The sequence below is a fragment of the Choloepus didactylus genome, chromosome 5 (assembly GCF_015220235.1).
Source record: "Choloepus didactylus isolate mChoDid1 chromosome 5, mChoDid1.pri, whole genome shotgun sequence".
Lineage (NCBI taxonomy): Eukaryota > Metazoa > Chordata > Mammalia > Pilosa > Megalonychidae > Choloepus > Choloepus didactylus.
The window spans coordinates 3,387,107-3,399,705 of NC_051311.1; the positions used below are offsets into that span (position 1 = coordinate 3,387,107).

A 12,599-nucleotide genomic window follows, 5' to 3' on the forward strand; every position below is an offset into this window, starting at 1 on the left:
CGCTTGGAGTTTAAAGCTTGCTCAGTGCCCTGGCGCTGACTGCCGTCAGGGCACCAAGGATAGCAGAGGTTTTTTAAGCTATTCTTGCTAAGATCTCTGGGGCTGCTCTTGCAATCACGCGCCCAGTGATAGCCACGCTGGCAGCGTGGGCAGGGAGTGGGAGGGGGGCGCCCATTGCGCTGCATGAAAGGCGGGCGGCTGATTTCTGCATTGGGGCACTCCCGTGCAAAATGACCGCTCTGCCCGCACTTAAAACAACCGGTGGTGGCGGCTAAGGCGGCAGTGACAGCGCTAGAGACAGCCTGGGCTAGGGACGCGGCAGCTGGGTCAAAGGCGCTGCAGGCGAGAACCCAGTCATCTAGACTTTTTTCCCTCAAGGGGAGAATGGCTTGCTTACAGGGGGGGTTAGCCCCTTCTAGAATGAGTTCTCGGGTGAGAGCTAGCTGGGCTTGGGGGTTGCTAACTTTTCTAGCGCAGGTTTCTTCGACTCTGGATACGAAGGTGGCGAAAGGTTCGTTTGGCTCCTGGAGGAGCTTGGTAAAGCTGTCAGGTCGACGGGCAGAGCAGTTGGCAAACGCGCGTAAGGCGATGCCTCTGAGGATAGTCCAGAAGGTGGCAGGGACATTAATATAAGCAGACGCATTTAGAAATGCTCCCGTGCCTAAATAGGCTTCGGGGGGATGATAGACTCCAGTGGCTGCGTCTTGCTCACTTTGCTTAGCTGCTTCCGCCTGGAAGTGAGCACACCAATCAATAAACTTGCCGGGGTTAAGAATGGAACGGGCAAGCGAGGCCCAGTCTTGGGGGATGCAAAAGTCCATGCCGAGATCCTGCAGTATTTGGGAAGCGTATGGGCTACCCAACCCGTCCTCCTTGACGGCCCTGCGAAGCTGCTTAATAGTATTAGAGTCAATGGGATACCAGTCATACGGTTTCTGTGGTGTGGGGGTAAGGTTAAGAGGAAAGCAGTGAAAGGCACGAGAGAAAGGAGGGCGCGCTTGCAGAGGGCTTGGCGCGGGAGTGGGGGTAGGGGGAGCGTTGCCCCAAGGGTTGCCTTGAGGTGTAGAAGGCAGCCAGGGGTTGTTAGTCGGCAGGGTGGGAAGAGCGGCGGCAGCTGCCGGTAGCGGCTCCGAGGGGGAGCTCGCCGGAGGGGGAGGCGGAAGTGGGAGGCCCCAAGCGTCGCAAGACGGCGGCGCGGTGGGAGTGGCTAAGGCATAGGATGGTGGACTAGCTCCGCCTTGTGAAAGGGTGGGGCCCAAGGCATAAGATGGCGGACTAACTCCGCCCTGTGAAAGGGCGGGGTAAAGCGCATGCGGTTTCCGGCCCAGCTTAGGGCTGACGTCATCGCCGGAGCACTTCCTCCCCTCGATGGAAGAAGAAGGAGGAAGTTCGCCATCTTGGCGAGGCTTAGTATTGCTTTGTTTTTGGGGGGCGACTTTGAGCGCGTTGTTAATTTGCTCGACTAAGGATTCTGTGTCCGAATCGTGGTCTACATTAGTATCGCTGTCTGAATCTGTAGACTGGGTTGATAGGGCCTCCTTGGATTTAATGGGGCCTCGATCAGGGGGGAGGGAGCCTTGAAGGCAGGAGCGGACGGTTATTAAGGTGGGGAGCAAGCCGGGAGGGAAGCGCTTGCTCTCATGTTCCATGGCGTTGGTGACCCGATCAATAAGGCGATCATAAGTAACAGGGTCCCAAAGATGGCAAGTGGTGAGCCATGGGTTAAAGGGCAGCAGGAGGTCCCAGTATACCTGCAGCTGCCGGACAGACACTTTACAGCGATGTGTGTCTAGGAGACCCGCCAGAGCGCGAACTTGGGGTGCTTGGCGTGCAGATAGACGATTACCCATAGCGGAGTGAGAAAAGAGAAAAAAAGTGGGGTTGATTATTGAGTAAAGAAAATGAGGTAAACTGTGGCAGCGAGGCCGAAGGAGATGGTGAGAATGGAAGGCAGGAGCCTCTAGTAGCGAGAGCAGTTTGGGGGGGGGGGGCGGTTGCAAAGAGGCACACCGCGCGAAACAAAGAAACAAAGACACAGAGGACCACAGCAAAGTAATGGAGGGGAAGAGGGAAAGCTACTGGAGGAAGAGTGTTAGGAGGAATGTGGGGATATAGGAAGAGAAGACGAAAGGTAGTCGGGGGTAAGAGTTAGGTTAACGCGGGAAAGGAAGAGCGGCCCGGGCGCGGAGCGGCGTGGGAGGGGCGGCTCCGCGGGGCGGCGAGGGAGAGGCGGCCCTTACTTTGCAGGCGAGGAGAAGGGGAGCTGGAGAGGCGTCCGGGCGAGCGGGTGGTTTTACTGGACCGCTGCGTGGAGAGGACTTTTAATTCCAGGGGCCCCACGTTGGGCGCCAGTTGCGGTCGCAGTTGATTCTTCTGGGGGAGGGTGGCGGCCGGTTGCTAAATCCTAAGCTCCCAGGATTGCTCCGAGGGTACCGGCGGCGGGGGCTCTTTCCCGGAGGCGAGGGCGAGGCGGGGGACTTGGCCAGGTCCCCGGCGGGAGGTGTGCAAGTATGGAGGGCGGCGAGAAAGGAACAGGCGGGACACGTTTCTTTTAGGATGATGAAAACCGAGAGAGAGAGTGCTTTATTAGGGGAGAGTACAAGTTTATATCGGGCATTTAGAGGGCGGGGTAGCTGCAAGGGTTAAAGGCTTGGATTGGTTCTGAGAGGGCGCGGAGGTTGATTGAAAAGGGGTGAGAGTTGCTCCCGTAACGGTGTCCGGCAACAATGTATGCGCACCGGTGGTGATGGGAGTTGCGCTGGCAACGGGGAGTGTCCGGGCAAGATAAGGGGGTGGGGAAAAGGCGGTTCCCTCCGGCAAGCCTCTCCTAACATTTGGTATATTTTGGGTGAGGAAATGGGGCCTGCCTCCGGCCTCACTTTCCCAGGCCCGGGGGGCTGTAGAGGGCGCTGTCGCCCGTGCCCACTACCCTCCCCAGGGGTGGATCCGGTCCCCCAGCCCAGGCCCGCGAAGTTAAGGCACGTAATCAGTGTCCCGCACCTAGGGGAAGTTTATTTAACTTTCTGGCCCTCATTTATTCAAATGTAAAATAAGAGTGTTGGAATCTAAATGCTCTCTAAGGCCCTATTCAATGCTAAAATTATGGATTTTTTTTAAGTTGCAAGACTGTCTACAACTGACATGCTATCAAATACCTATCAGCACCTGAAAAGAAATCCTTCTAACAAAATAAATTTATATTATCCTGATAGCAAGTGATGCTTGAGAAATAACTGACGATTGAAGGGGGAGGATCTGGAAATGAGACTTAAGTAAATTTAGGAGTGGGAAAGGGGAGGAGAGCACTGCAAAGCCATCTAAATACTGGAAGAATTGAATTGCAATCTTGGAACAAGCCTGAGTAAAGAAGAGAAAGCCACAGGGGAGTTGTGAAAGAAAAGAGAAGGACTTGTCAACAGTTTAGATGTGCCCTGTAACGTATAGGGCAGATTGCTATTTTTTTTTTTTTTTTTGAACTTTTCTGCTTATTTGGTAATTACGTGCCAGGTGGAACAGGTGGCGGATGTGTTTTAATATCCTCAGTAGCATGAGTGGTTTCAGGGGAAATTGGAAGTTTCATTTTCCCCTGGAAAGGTGAAAATGTTTCTCTGTGTGGTCGCTATGAATAATCTGGGCCCCCCAGTGCACCTCATGGAACTTGTCCTCAGAGGCTCCTGGAGGAGACAGACATTTACTGCACAAAATCTCATATAATTGACTTCCAAGTCAGAGTATCCCACCCCAGGAAGCCAGACAGGGTCAGTGTTCAAAACGCAGAGAGTCGGAAAATTGGAAAGAGATGTTCAGAGACATGGAAGACAGCGTGAGAAAGTGTGGCATTCACGGAATTGTGTTCCGGAAGGGCAGACCAAAGAGGACGGGGAGAGGCAGTATCGAAGAGACAAATTGCTGAAATTTCCAGAATTAAAGAAAAATGCTAATTCTCAAATACATGAATTCTAAAAAAGGTCACCCAAGCACATGTCGACATCTAAGCACATAGTTGTGTCTTTGCGGCAAAGAGAAGATCTTAAAAGCCACTAAAGAAAAGGAGAAGTATCTGTAAAGGAATGACAATTAGGTGAGCCTTGGCTTCCTAACAGCCACCGGAACACAGTGGAAAATTATTCTCAAAGCAGAAAATAATTGTCAGCCTAGGATTTAATTTTTAACCTTTTTATTCAAATAACTTTAAACTTACAGAAAAGTTACAAAAATGGAAAAAAAAATCTAATAGTGTGAGATGTTCATAATGAAAATAGCTTCAGGCTGGGTGACCAAGGAAGGCTTCTCTGAAGAAATAACAGCTAAGCTGGGATAATCAATAACTGATAGGTGGGTATTATGGGATATAGAACAAGAGATGAGAGCAAAGGACAAATGTGGGTTATTGTTAGGGTTTAAATTGATGACTGATTTTTCTCACTTTGGATCGGTGTCAGTTTTAAACTTCCTCCTAGGAAAAAGGTAAATTCCATGCATCCTTATATCAAGACATATTGTGTATTCACACTGCGGTCGCGGTTACTGCTTCTAGGGGGAGGGGCGGCCGGTAGCCGAGCCCTCAGCTCTCGGGGCTGCTTAAAGGGTACCGGCGGCGGGGGCTCTTTCCCGGAGGCGAGGGCGAGGCGGAGGACGTGGCCGGGGTCCTCGGTGGGAGGCGTGCAAGGTATGGAGGGCGGCGATAGGGACAAGACACTCTTCATCCAGTAGGAGTATGCGCCAAAGAGATTTATTCAGGGGTGAATACAGGTTATATAGGCTGGTAAGAAGGGCAGGGCTGGAAAGGAGGTGAAGCAGCCTTAAATGGCAATATTGAAGGGATAGGGGCTAGGATTGGTTCTGAGAGAACGCCGGAGCCGTTGCAGCGGGGCGGGGGTTGTTCTGGCCATGGTGCATGCGCGCTGGCGGTGGCAGGAGTGGCCTTGGCACCAGGGAGTGAGTGGGTAAGATAAGGAAGTGGGGAAAGGGCAGTTGGGAGAAAGGCGGTTTCCTCCGGCAAGCCTCCCCTGCCAGTGGCATTTTGGGTGAGGAAAAGGGAGCTGCCTTGACCTCGCTCCCCAGGCTCGGGGGGGCTGCAGAGGGCACTCACGCCCGTACCTACTACCCTCCCCAGGGGGTGATATCAGGTCCCCTGGCCCAGGCCTGGTAAGTTGAGGTACAAGCTCAGACACCCGCACACACATTAAGCTACAATGCTATTATTTTTTTGAATATTATCTTTAATGGTATTGAGTTTGTTGATTGAAAATATAACATTCAGGAGTTTTAGAACTGTGATTCTTAACTGAGATTTTAATTTTGGCATCTGTGTATCAATCACTTGGACAGTATTACATTTTATCCCATTAAAATCGTGTTATACCTTTATTCCCTCATTGTTACATAACAGAAACACTTTTCTGAACTCTCTAGTCAATCATTCTAAATCCTCTTCACTTTTTGCTCTGTAATATTGGCCAGGCTCTTTTGAACAGAATGCTTCTTTGTAACCTTCAGTTGAATAGATTGCCTGTATATCCTTAAAGCTGGAGAAATTGAGAACCATTTCTGTGCCATCAAATATCGGTCAGGATGTGAAATGGGTTACTTGGTACACGAGGCCCCAGAGGATGTTCTCAAACAACTCGTGGTTTTGAAGAGTTTCAAGTTGCAAATTAGTTTCAAATTGATCTACATTTATCCCTTTTAAAATCCACTTAGGCAAGTCCAGAAAGTCTCTATATTGGAGGAAAAGAAGAAATCAGGCAGATTTTCGCCTTGCTTGTACATCTGCAGCGATAGAGAAATGGATCTGAAATAATTTTTGTGGTTTGTGAGCCCTTTAGAAACTGCAAACCCATCTCATATGACCTGGATCCTTAGGGAGACTGTCGTCCTGGGCGTCTGGCTCCCATTCAAGATTGGCAGGAAGACTCTGTCTAAAGAAATAGATGAGAAGTGTTGAATTACTTCATTTCCTCATCCAAATCCCCTCTCCCATCGATTTTTTAATCTCGGTCCTCGACACAGCAGACGCCACGATGGGAGAAGATTTTGTGGGTGGAAAATGACCCTGCTACATGGGGGTGGCGTCTCCGAAAGACTCCAACTAATCAAAGTCATTTGGATTACACCATTAATATACGCATTTCTCTCCTCTTATGTTCTCCTTCAGTCAGCTGGAATGAAACTGCAAGATAAATTATAAAATGAAAAATAATATGATGGTAAAGGAGGCTGAATTGATGTCAATATTTCCATTTTCAGATGAATTAGGAGAGAATTAGGGGTCACGGGGCTCCCACATGTTCAGTAGAGCACAGCTGCTCTGCAGGCAGTCCGAGCTGGGGGGCTTCTCCAGCTGCTGCACCGTGAGCCTCCCCAGCCAGGGCCATGTTTGTGTGACCCCCGCCCCTCCCTGGCCTTCCAGGGCCAAGGCCAGCGTGGGCAGCTGTGCCAGCAGCTCCTGCAGCAGTGGCGTCTCGTGGCTCCGGGCCCCTCTCCGGGGTGCACCCCACTGCACCTGTAGGTTAGCCTTCCACCCTGCTTGTGGGAATTGGGGAGCGGGCAGGTATCTCTGGGGCTGCTTTTGGCCATCTCGCCAACACGGGGGTCTGGGGTCTTCTGTCAGTACCGGTTTGTGAAACTGTGAGAGGCTGCCTTGGAGGAAGGTAAAATCTCACACCCGTTGTGGTTTCAGAGCTGACATGCCCAGGGAATTGCAAACCAGAATGCCTACAAGAAGCGGGCAAGCACCATGAGGGAGAGGAGTAGGTCTCGTGAGAAATAACAGAAGGCAGCCAGCAGTCTCAGCCTTGGGTGAGCGATAGGGGCTGGTGGTGACTGCGGCAATTGAGAAGCAATGCCTTCTTGGGAAGTACCCTAGTTTTAGAATGTTGTCAGCCTGTTCAGCTCAGAAGCATTATTTGGGCCAAACTAAACTCTGTGATCCGGGTCCAGCCCAGAACTCACCTTTTAGTATTCTCCATCCTACACAGCGAGGTGCCCAAGGGCTGGGATGAGTTGTTTTATCTTGCATAATCTTGGCAGCACTTGGCAGGAAGCCCAGATAGGCACTCATATTTCTTTTATGAATAAAAAATTCTTAGAAGTCCAGAAACTATAAAATGTCAGTGTGCCAGTTTGAATGTATTATGTCCCCCAAAACGCCATTATCTTTGATGCAATCTTGTGTGGGCAGACATATCAGTGTTGATTAGATTGTAATTCTTTGAGTGTTTCCATGGAGATGCCCCCCACCCAACTGTGGGTGATGACTCTGATTGGATAATTTCCATGGAGATGTTACCCCACCCATTCAGGGTGGGTCTAAATTAAATCACTGGAGCCATAAATGAGCTGATAAACAGAAGGAACTCAGTGCAGCTGAGAGTGGCATTCTGAACAGGAGCTACAGTCATGAGGGATGCTGAAGAATGCACGGGAGCTGAGAGAGGAGCTGCAGATGAGAGACAGTTTGAAGACAGCCATTGAAAGCAGACATTTGCTCCGGAGAAGCTAAGAGAGGACAAATGCCCCAAGAGCAACTGAGAGTGACATTTTGGAGAGAAGCTGCAGCCTAGAGAGGAATGTCCTGGGAGAAAGCCATTCTGAAATCAGAACTCTGGAGCAGATGCCTGCCATGTGCCTTTCCAGCTAACAGAGATTTTTCGGACACCATTGGCCATCCTCCAGTGAAGGTACCCGGTTGTTGATGTGTTACCTTGGACACTTTATGGCCTTAAGACTGTTATATGTAACCAGATAAACCCCCTTTTATAAAAGCAATCCATCTCTGGTGTTTTGCATTCTGGCAGCATTAGCAAACTAGAACAGTCAGCTATGAAGATATATACTATGAGGCCAAAAGATCAACAAAAACTTTGCCACGGTTTTTCCCCAAAATAGGAATTCTGTCAGATCAGGTGGGCATCTGATTCTTTCTGTCTAATAATCCTTTTCTAGTCTCTCACCTTCTTAGCGGTCTCAGCATATTTTTTTGTCTCTGCTAGTACCACAATTTTATTTTTATTATTCACTCCTGGGCCCAGCTTCTCATGCAGTTTAGGGATGGCACTTAGGGCCGTGTTTAATGATAAATGGATATCATTTGTCTAGTGTAATAATTGGAAGATTCTGGTTACTCCACATCCATATGAACATCTGATACAGCCAGAGATACAGAGAAACAGAATTTTTCCATCCAAATCTGAGATTCGTCCTACACAGTAAGTTTCAGGGTTATATAAAAATTCTAGAGATGATTAAAAACCATTTATGTTGAGTCTGTGAAATACATTTCTAAGTATCACCCTAGAAAATTTGAGATTCTCAATCAACATTCTAAGGGGTTTTGGGGTTATATGGTAAAATATTGGATAACTGTCTAAATATTTATGGGAGTTTGACTATTTTAGCTTCTAGTCAGTTGTAAAAGCTTAAAAACAGCTTCTCATGCCTTTCATTTTATCGGTTTCTGCACTTTTAGTTATGGTAAAACCCAATGAGAAATAAGTGGACAAGGGAAAACATAAACATTTGTTCTCTTGAAAATTATTAGTGGAGAACAAGAGAGCCTTTTTAAGAGTAAATTCCCTTGTCTGAATTGAAAAATAGATTGAAATGCTTGAGATAATTATATGCCAGTTATAAAACACCCTGCATTAAATTAGCAATTCAAAAAATGTGAAAGAAATAGTTGAGTTATTGATGATTTATGGCACTAGGTATAGAATATTTTTTTTCATTTATTGAAATATCATTTGCATACATCAAAATTCATCCTTTTTAGGTGAGCAGTTCTATGAATTTCAACAAATTTATATAGTCCAGTCATGTAACCACCTCCACAACCAAGACAGAATATTTCCATCATCCCCAAAAGTGCCCATTGCTTGGTAGCCTGCCCCTCCCTCTACCCCCAGGCCCTGGTGACACAGATGGGTTTCTGTCCCCATGGTCCTGCCTTTTCTAGAAAGTTATATAAATGTATTCATTAAGCGTGTAGCCTTTTGAGTCTGTCTTCTTTCACTTGGTATAATGCTTTTGCAATTTATCTGTTTTGTTGCATGTATCAGTGGTTTGTCTTTTTTTGTTGCTAAGTAACATTCCATTGCACAAATGTACTACACTTTGCTTCTCTTCACCAACTGAGGGATATTTGGGTTCTTTCCAGCTTTTGGAGGTTCATAATAAAGCTTCTAAACAGGTTTTTATGTAGACACAAGTCTTTGTTTCCTTTGGGTAAACAAATACCTAGAATTGGTTGTGAGAAACAAGCACTATTCCTAAAAAGGAATAAACACTCACTGGATTGTGGAGAAGAAAAGAATTTATTTATGATCTTGCAAGAACGGATGCACAACCAAAATGTGGGGAACAATAGACCCAGCAGTATTTGTTCCCTATGCCTAACTCACAAGTCCCTCCCCCGTTTCTCCAGTGGCTGACTCCAGAGGTTACATTCTATTTGACAAGCCTAACTAGCCTGTGCAAATTTGAAACATGCAGCCCTGGCATATTGGAAACATTTGAAAAAAGTCTCCTGGGCAAACTTGAAACATTTGAAACAAGTCTCCACCCCTCTTTCCTTTGTTCTTTAACTGAAGAGCCAGTCTGAGCTAGTTTGGTAACAACTTATGAAGCTTTTTTAGGAACCTCTACCCCAGAGTCTCCACCTTACAAGGATAGTGGGAGGATAAACAGGAGGACTGGCCACTGATTGTAGCTTGACTTCTTGACCCTCTGCCATTCCCCTGAGCTGCCCCCACCCTGTGTCAAAGCTAAACTTAATTTAATTCTCACATGGTGGAATTGTCAAGTCATGTGGACGTTTATGTTTAGTTTTACAAGAAACTGCCAAGCTGTTCTCCAAAGTGATTCTACCATTTTGGAATTCAACCAGCAATAAATGGGAGTTCTAGTTACTCCACATTTTATATATAAATTTTAAATAAGAATTCCTTTATTTACAGCTTATGAAGATACATTATATTAAAAATTGATAGATTATGTTGGAATTTTCTAAATATCTGGAAAAAAATGGATAGTAGGTAGCAGGTAGAATTAATTCCACTTTTTCTTATGAGTTAATGGAGGCTGAAAGAATTATATATATGACAGTCCAATTATTTCCATATCATTTTAAATGTTGATCAAGAAGTACAGTTTCCTAAATATCTAGGAAGATGGACTCAAGCAGATCTCTAGAGTCTTATTAATGTTTGAGCCTTTGGTTATATTAGAACTTAAAGTTCTAATGTGGCTGACAAGGCCACTCCATCTTCATTTGGAATATCCCACACCCTATGAAAAGAACAACTTAGAAGAGCCAGTTTACTTCATAACATCTCCAAGCCAACGAAAGTTCCAGTTTAAGTATACTTGGCCTCTGCAGGTAAAGCGGGTCATTTAGACTAAACCAGAATTTTCAATTGCCCTTTAGTTCATTCAGTAAGATACTAATGAAACCTAGGAGTAAAATTTGGCCTCCCTAAGTTCCAGAATGGCAATACTGCCTTGCATAAAATGTTTGATTTTCATGTTTTAATATCCTTCCATTCATTCTGAGAAAAATACCAGAAATGAAAGTGAGTTTTGTAAAATACAGATATTTTCCTTGGATTTGCTCTGTTTTGTGAATATTTTCTTAGTACTTATTTCTTAGGATAATTTGCAAAGCTTTTTGCAAGACTAAATCAAATATAGGGTAAGAGAGAGTTGAACATTAACGTTCATAGCTGTAGTCTTGAGATGTGATTTGTGGTCAAGAAGGCTTGTCATTTTTTAAATGTCTGGCTGAATTAAATATTCAAAAGAGGCTGAGACTACAGCTAGACAAATTGACATTTTTTGTATCTAGACTTGAAACTACTACTGTTCATTAATTTTCAAGAATGGCAATATTTAGGGTAAGAGTTATGGTTAAACCTGTGTTATGGAGCAAGAACCTACCATTTTCTGATCAGATGATTTCCTTGTCCTCCTGTTGGCATTCGATATTGATGGAACAACACGACAAAGCTTCTTGTGTAATGTGATGTAACGCCCACAGAAATAACCCTTATGCAGACAGCATCTGGTCAGAGGTTTTGGTTACAGATTTTGTCCATGATTTTTACAGATGCCCGATTATTTCATCATGGCCACATGAAGACAACCAAGGGTACAGTTCACGGTATTTGATCCCACATGGGATTGGACCTGTCTACGTATACATCCCTAAAGTCAGCTTGCAGATACTCGTTTGTACAACAAAACATGGGGATTCCAATATCAACTTTCTGTCCTGTCTCATTAATAAACTAATAATAATTATGAACAGTGTAGCCAAGTGAGTAGTATTTGTTCCTATCTTCATTCTACTTTTAATTTTTTCCAGCACTTTCTTATGAGCCTGCTTTTAGTGTGTGCTACATTGAACTGCAGTGGTGTTTATACTTATTGATCCAGGACAGTTATTAGTCATGAATTATTAGCTTTTTTTAATGCCTTTTCCCCATTGTTCACCCATGTGCAGAGTGTTCGTTTTATAAAAAAACAAATGATATTTCTTACAGTGTGCTCTGCCAAATGGTGGTTGCTGGTTTTTTGTTTAGTGAGGATTTTTGCATGATTTTGTACTCAGCATCCTTTGTGCATTTTTGTTTTCTCTGTCTATGACATTTACCTTAATCCAGCTAAGGATGGTAAGAAGGATGTGTTTTATATTTGGAGTTATTTGTTGTGGTAGTGGGACACTTTATGTATGACACTGTCCCTCAGACAATGTCAGATGGACTGTATTTGCCCATTCACCAGATTATCAGCCTTCCTCAAGGTGATTAATTTCCTTAGTGATTGATGGAGAGAAAATCCTGGTAGTCCTAGAAAATAAGAGGAGGAGGTCAAGAGGTTTTAGCTCATTATTTGAACTTTTATGACTTTGTCTCCTTCAAGAAGGACATAAAAAATGTATGTAACAATTTCCAGTGGAGGAAAGAATCTGAAAAATAAAATAAAATTTCACCCCTCACATGTAGAATTTGTGAGGGGAAAGGAAGTGGAAATATCTGTTCATACTATAGTGGGAAAAAAGAATGTGTTCTTGAAGTTTGAGTTTGCTTGAAGTTCTTTATTATTAAATTCCAGTGGGATCCCTATTAAATATGTAACACATTTGCATAAGTATTAAAATAATCCATTGTGATTAATTCCATTATAGCAACTCCCAGACCTAAGCACAACCTGCCGTACTTGCCAGGGGCTGTCAGCTTCTCACGTCTTCTGGGAGTTTAGGTGGAGTAGCAGAGTGTGGTGTCATCCGAGCTCTCCTGATGAATATTTCGTGGCTGTGAGGCAAGCCACTAATGATTACCCAGCTTCATGCAGTGTCACTGAATAAGCTGTATGAGAAAAACGTAGAGCCCCTAAAAACATACAACCTGACCAGTAGCTTCTGGAAGCAAATGTAGAAGAATGCAGAGAGTTAGCCTTGGAAACAGGTGGACATCTGGGGCAAAGGCACAGGTGGGAGAAGGGGACAGTTATTTGCTTCTAATACTTACAGGGCCAGAAGGGCACAGGGCACGTCTAGAAGCAGTGGTTGATAGTTACAGGGAAGCAGATATCATTTGATA

The 12,599-nt window shown here is 45.3% G+C and overlaps 1 protein-coding gene across 1 annotated transcript in view; it reads left to right on the forward strand.

Annotated features, from left to right (window-relative positions):
• MALRD1 (MAM and LDL receptor class A domain containing 1) overlaps positions 1-12,599 on the forward strand; it is a 703,831-nt gene that overhangs the window by 176,612 nt on the left and 514,620 nt on the right. The window lies entirely within an intron of this gene.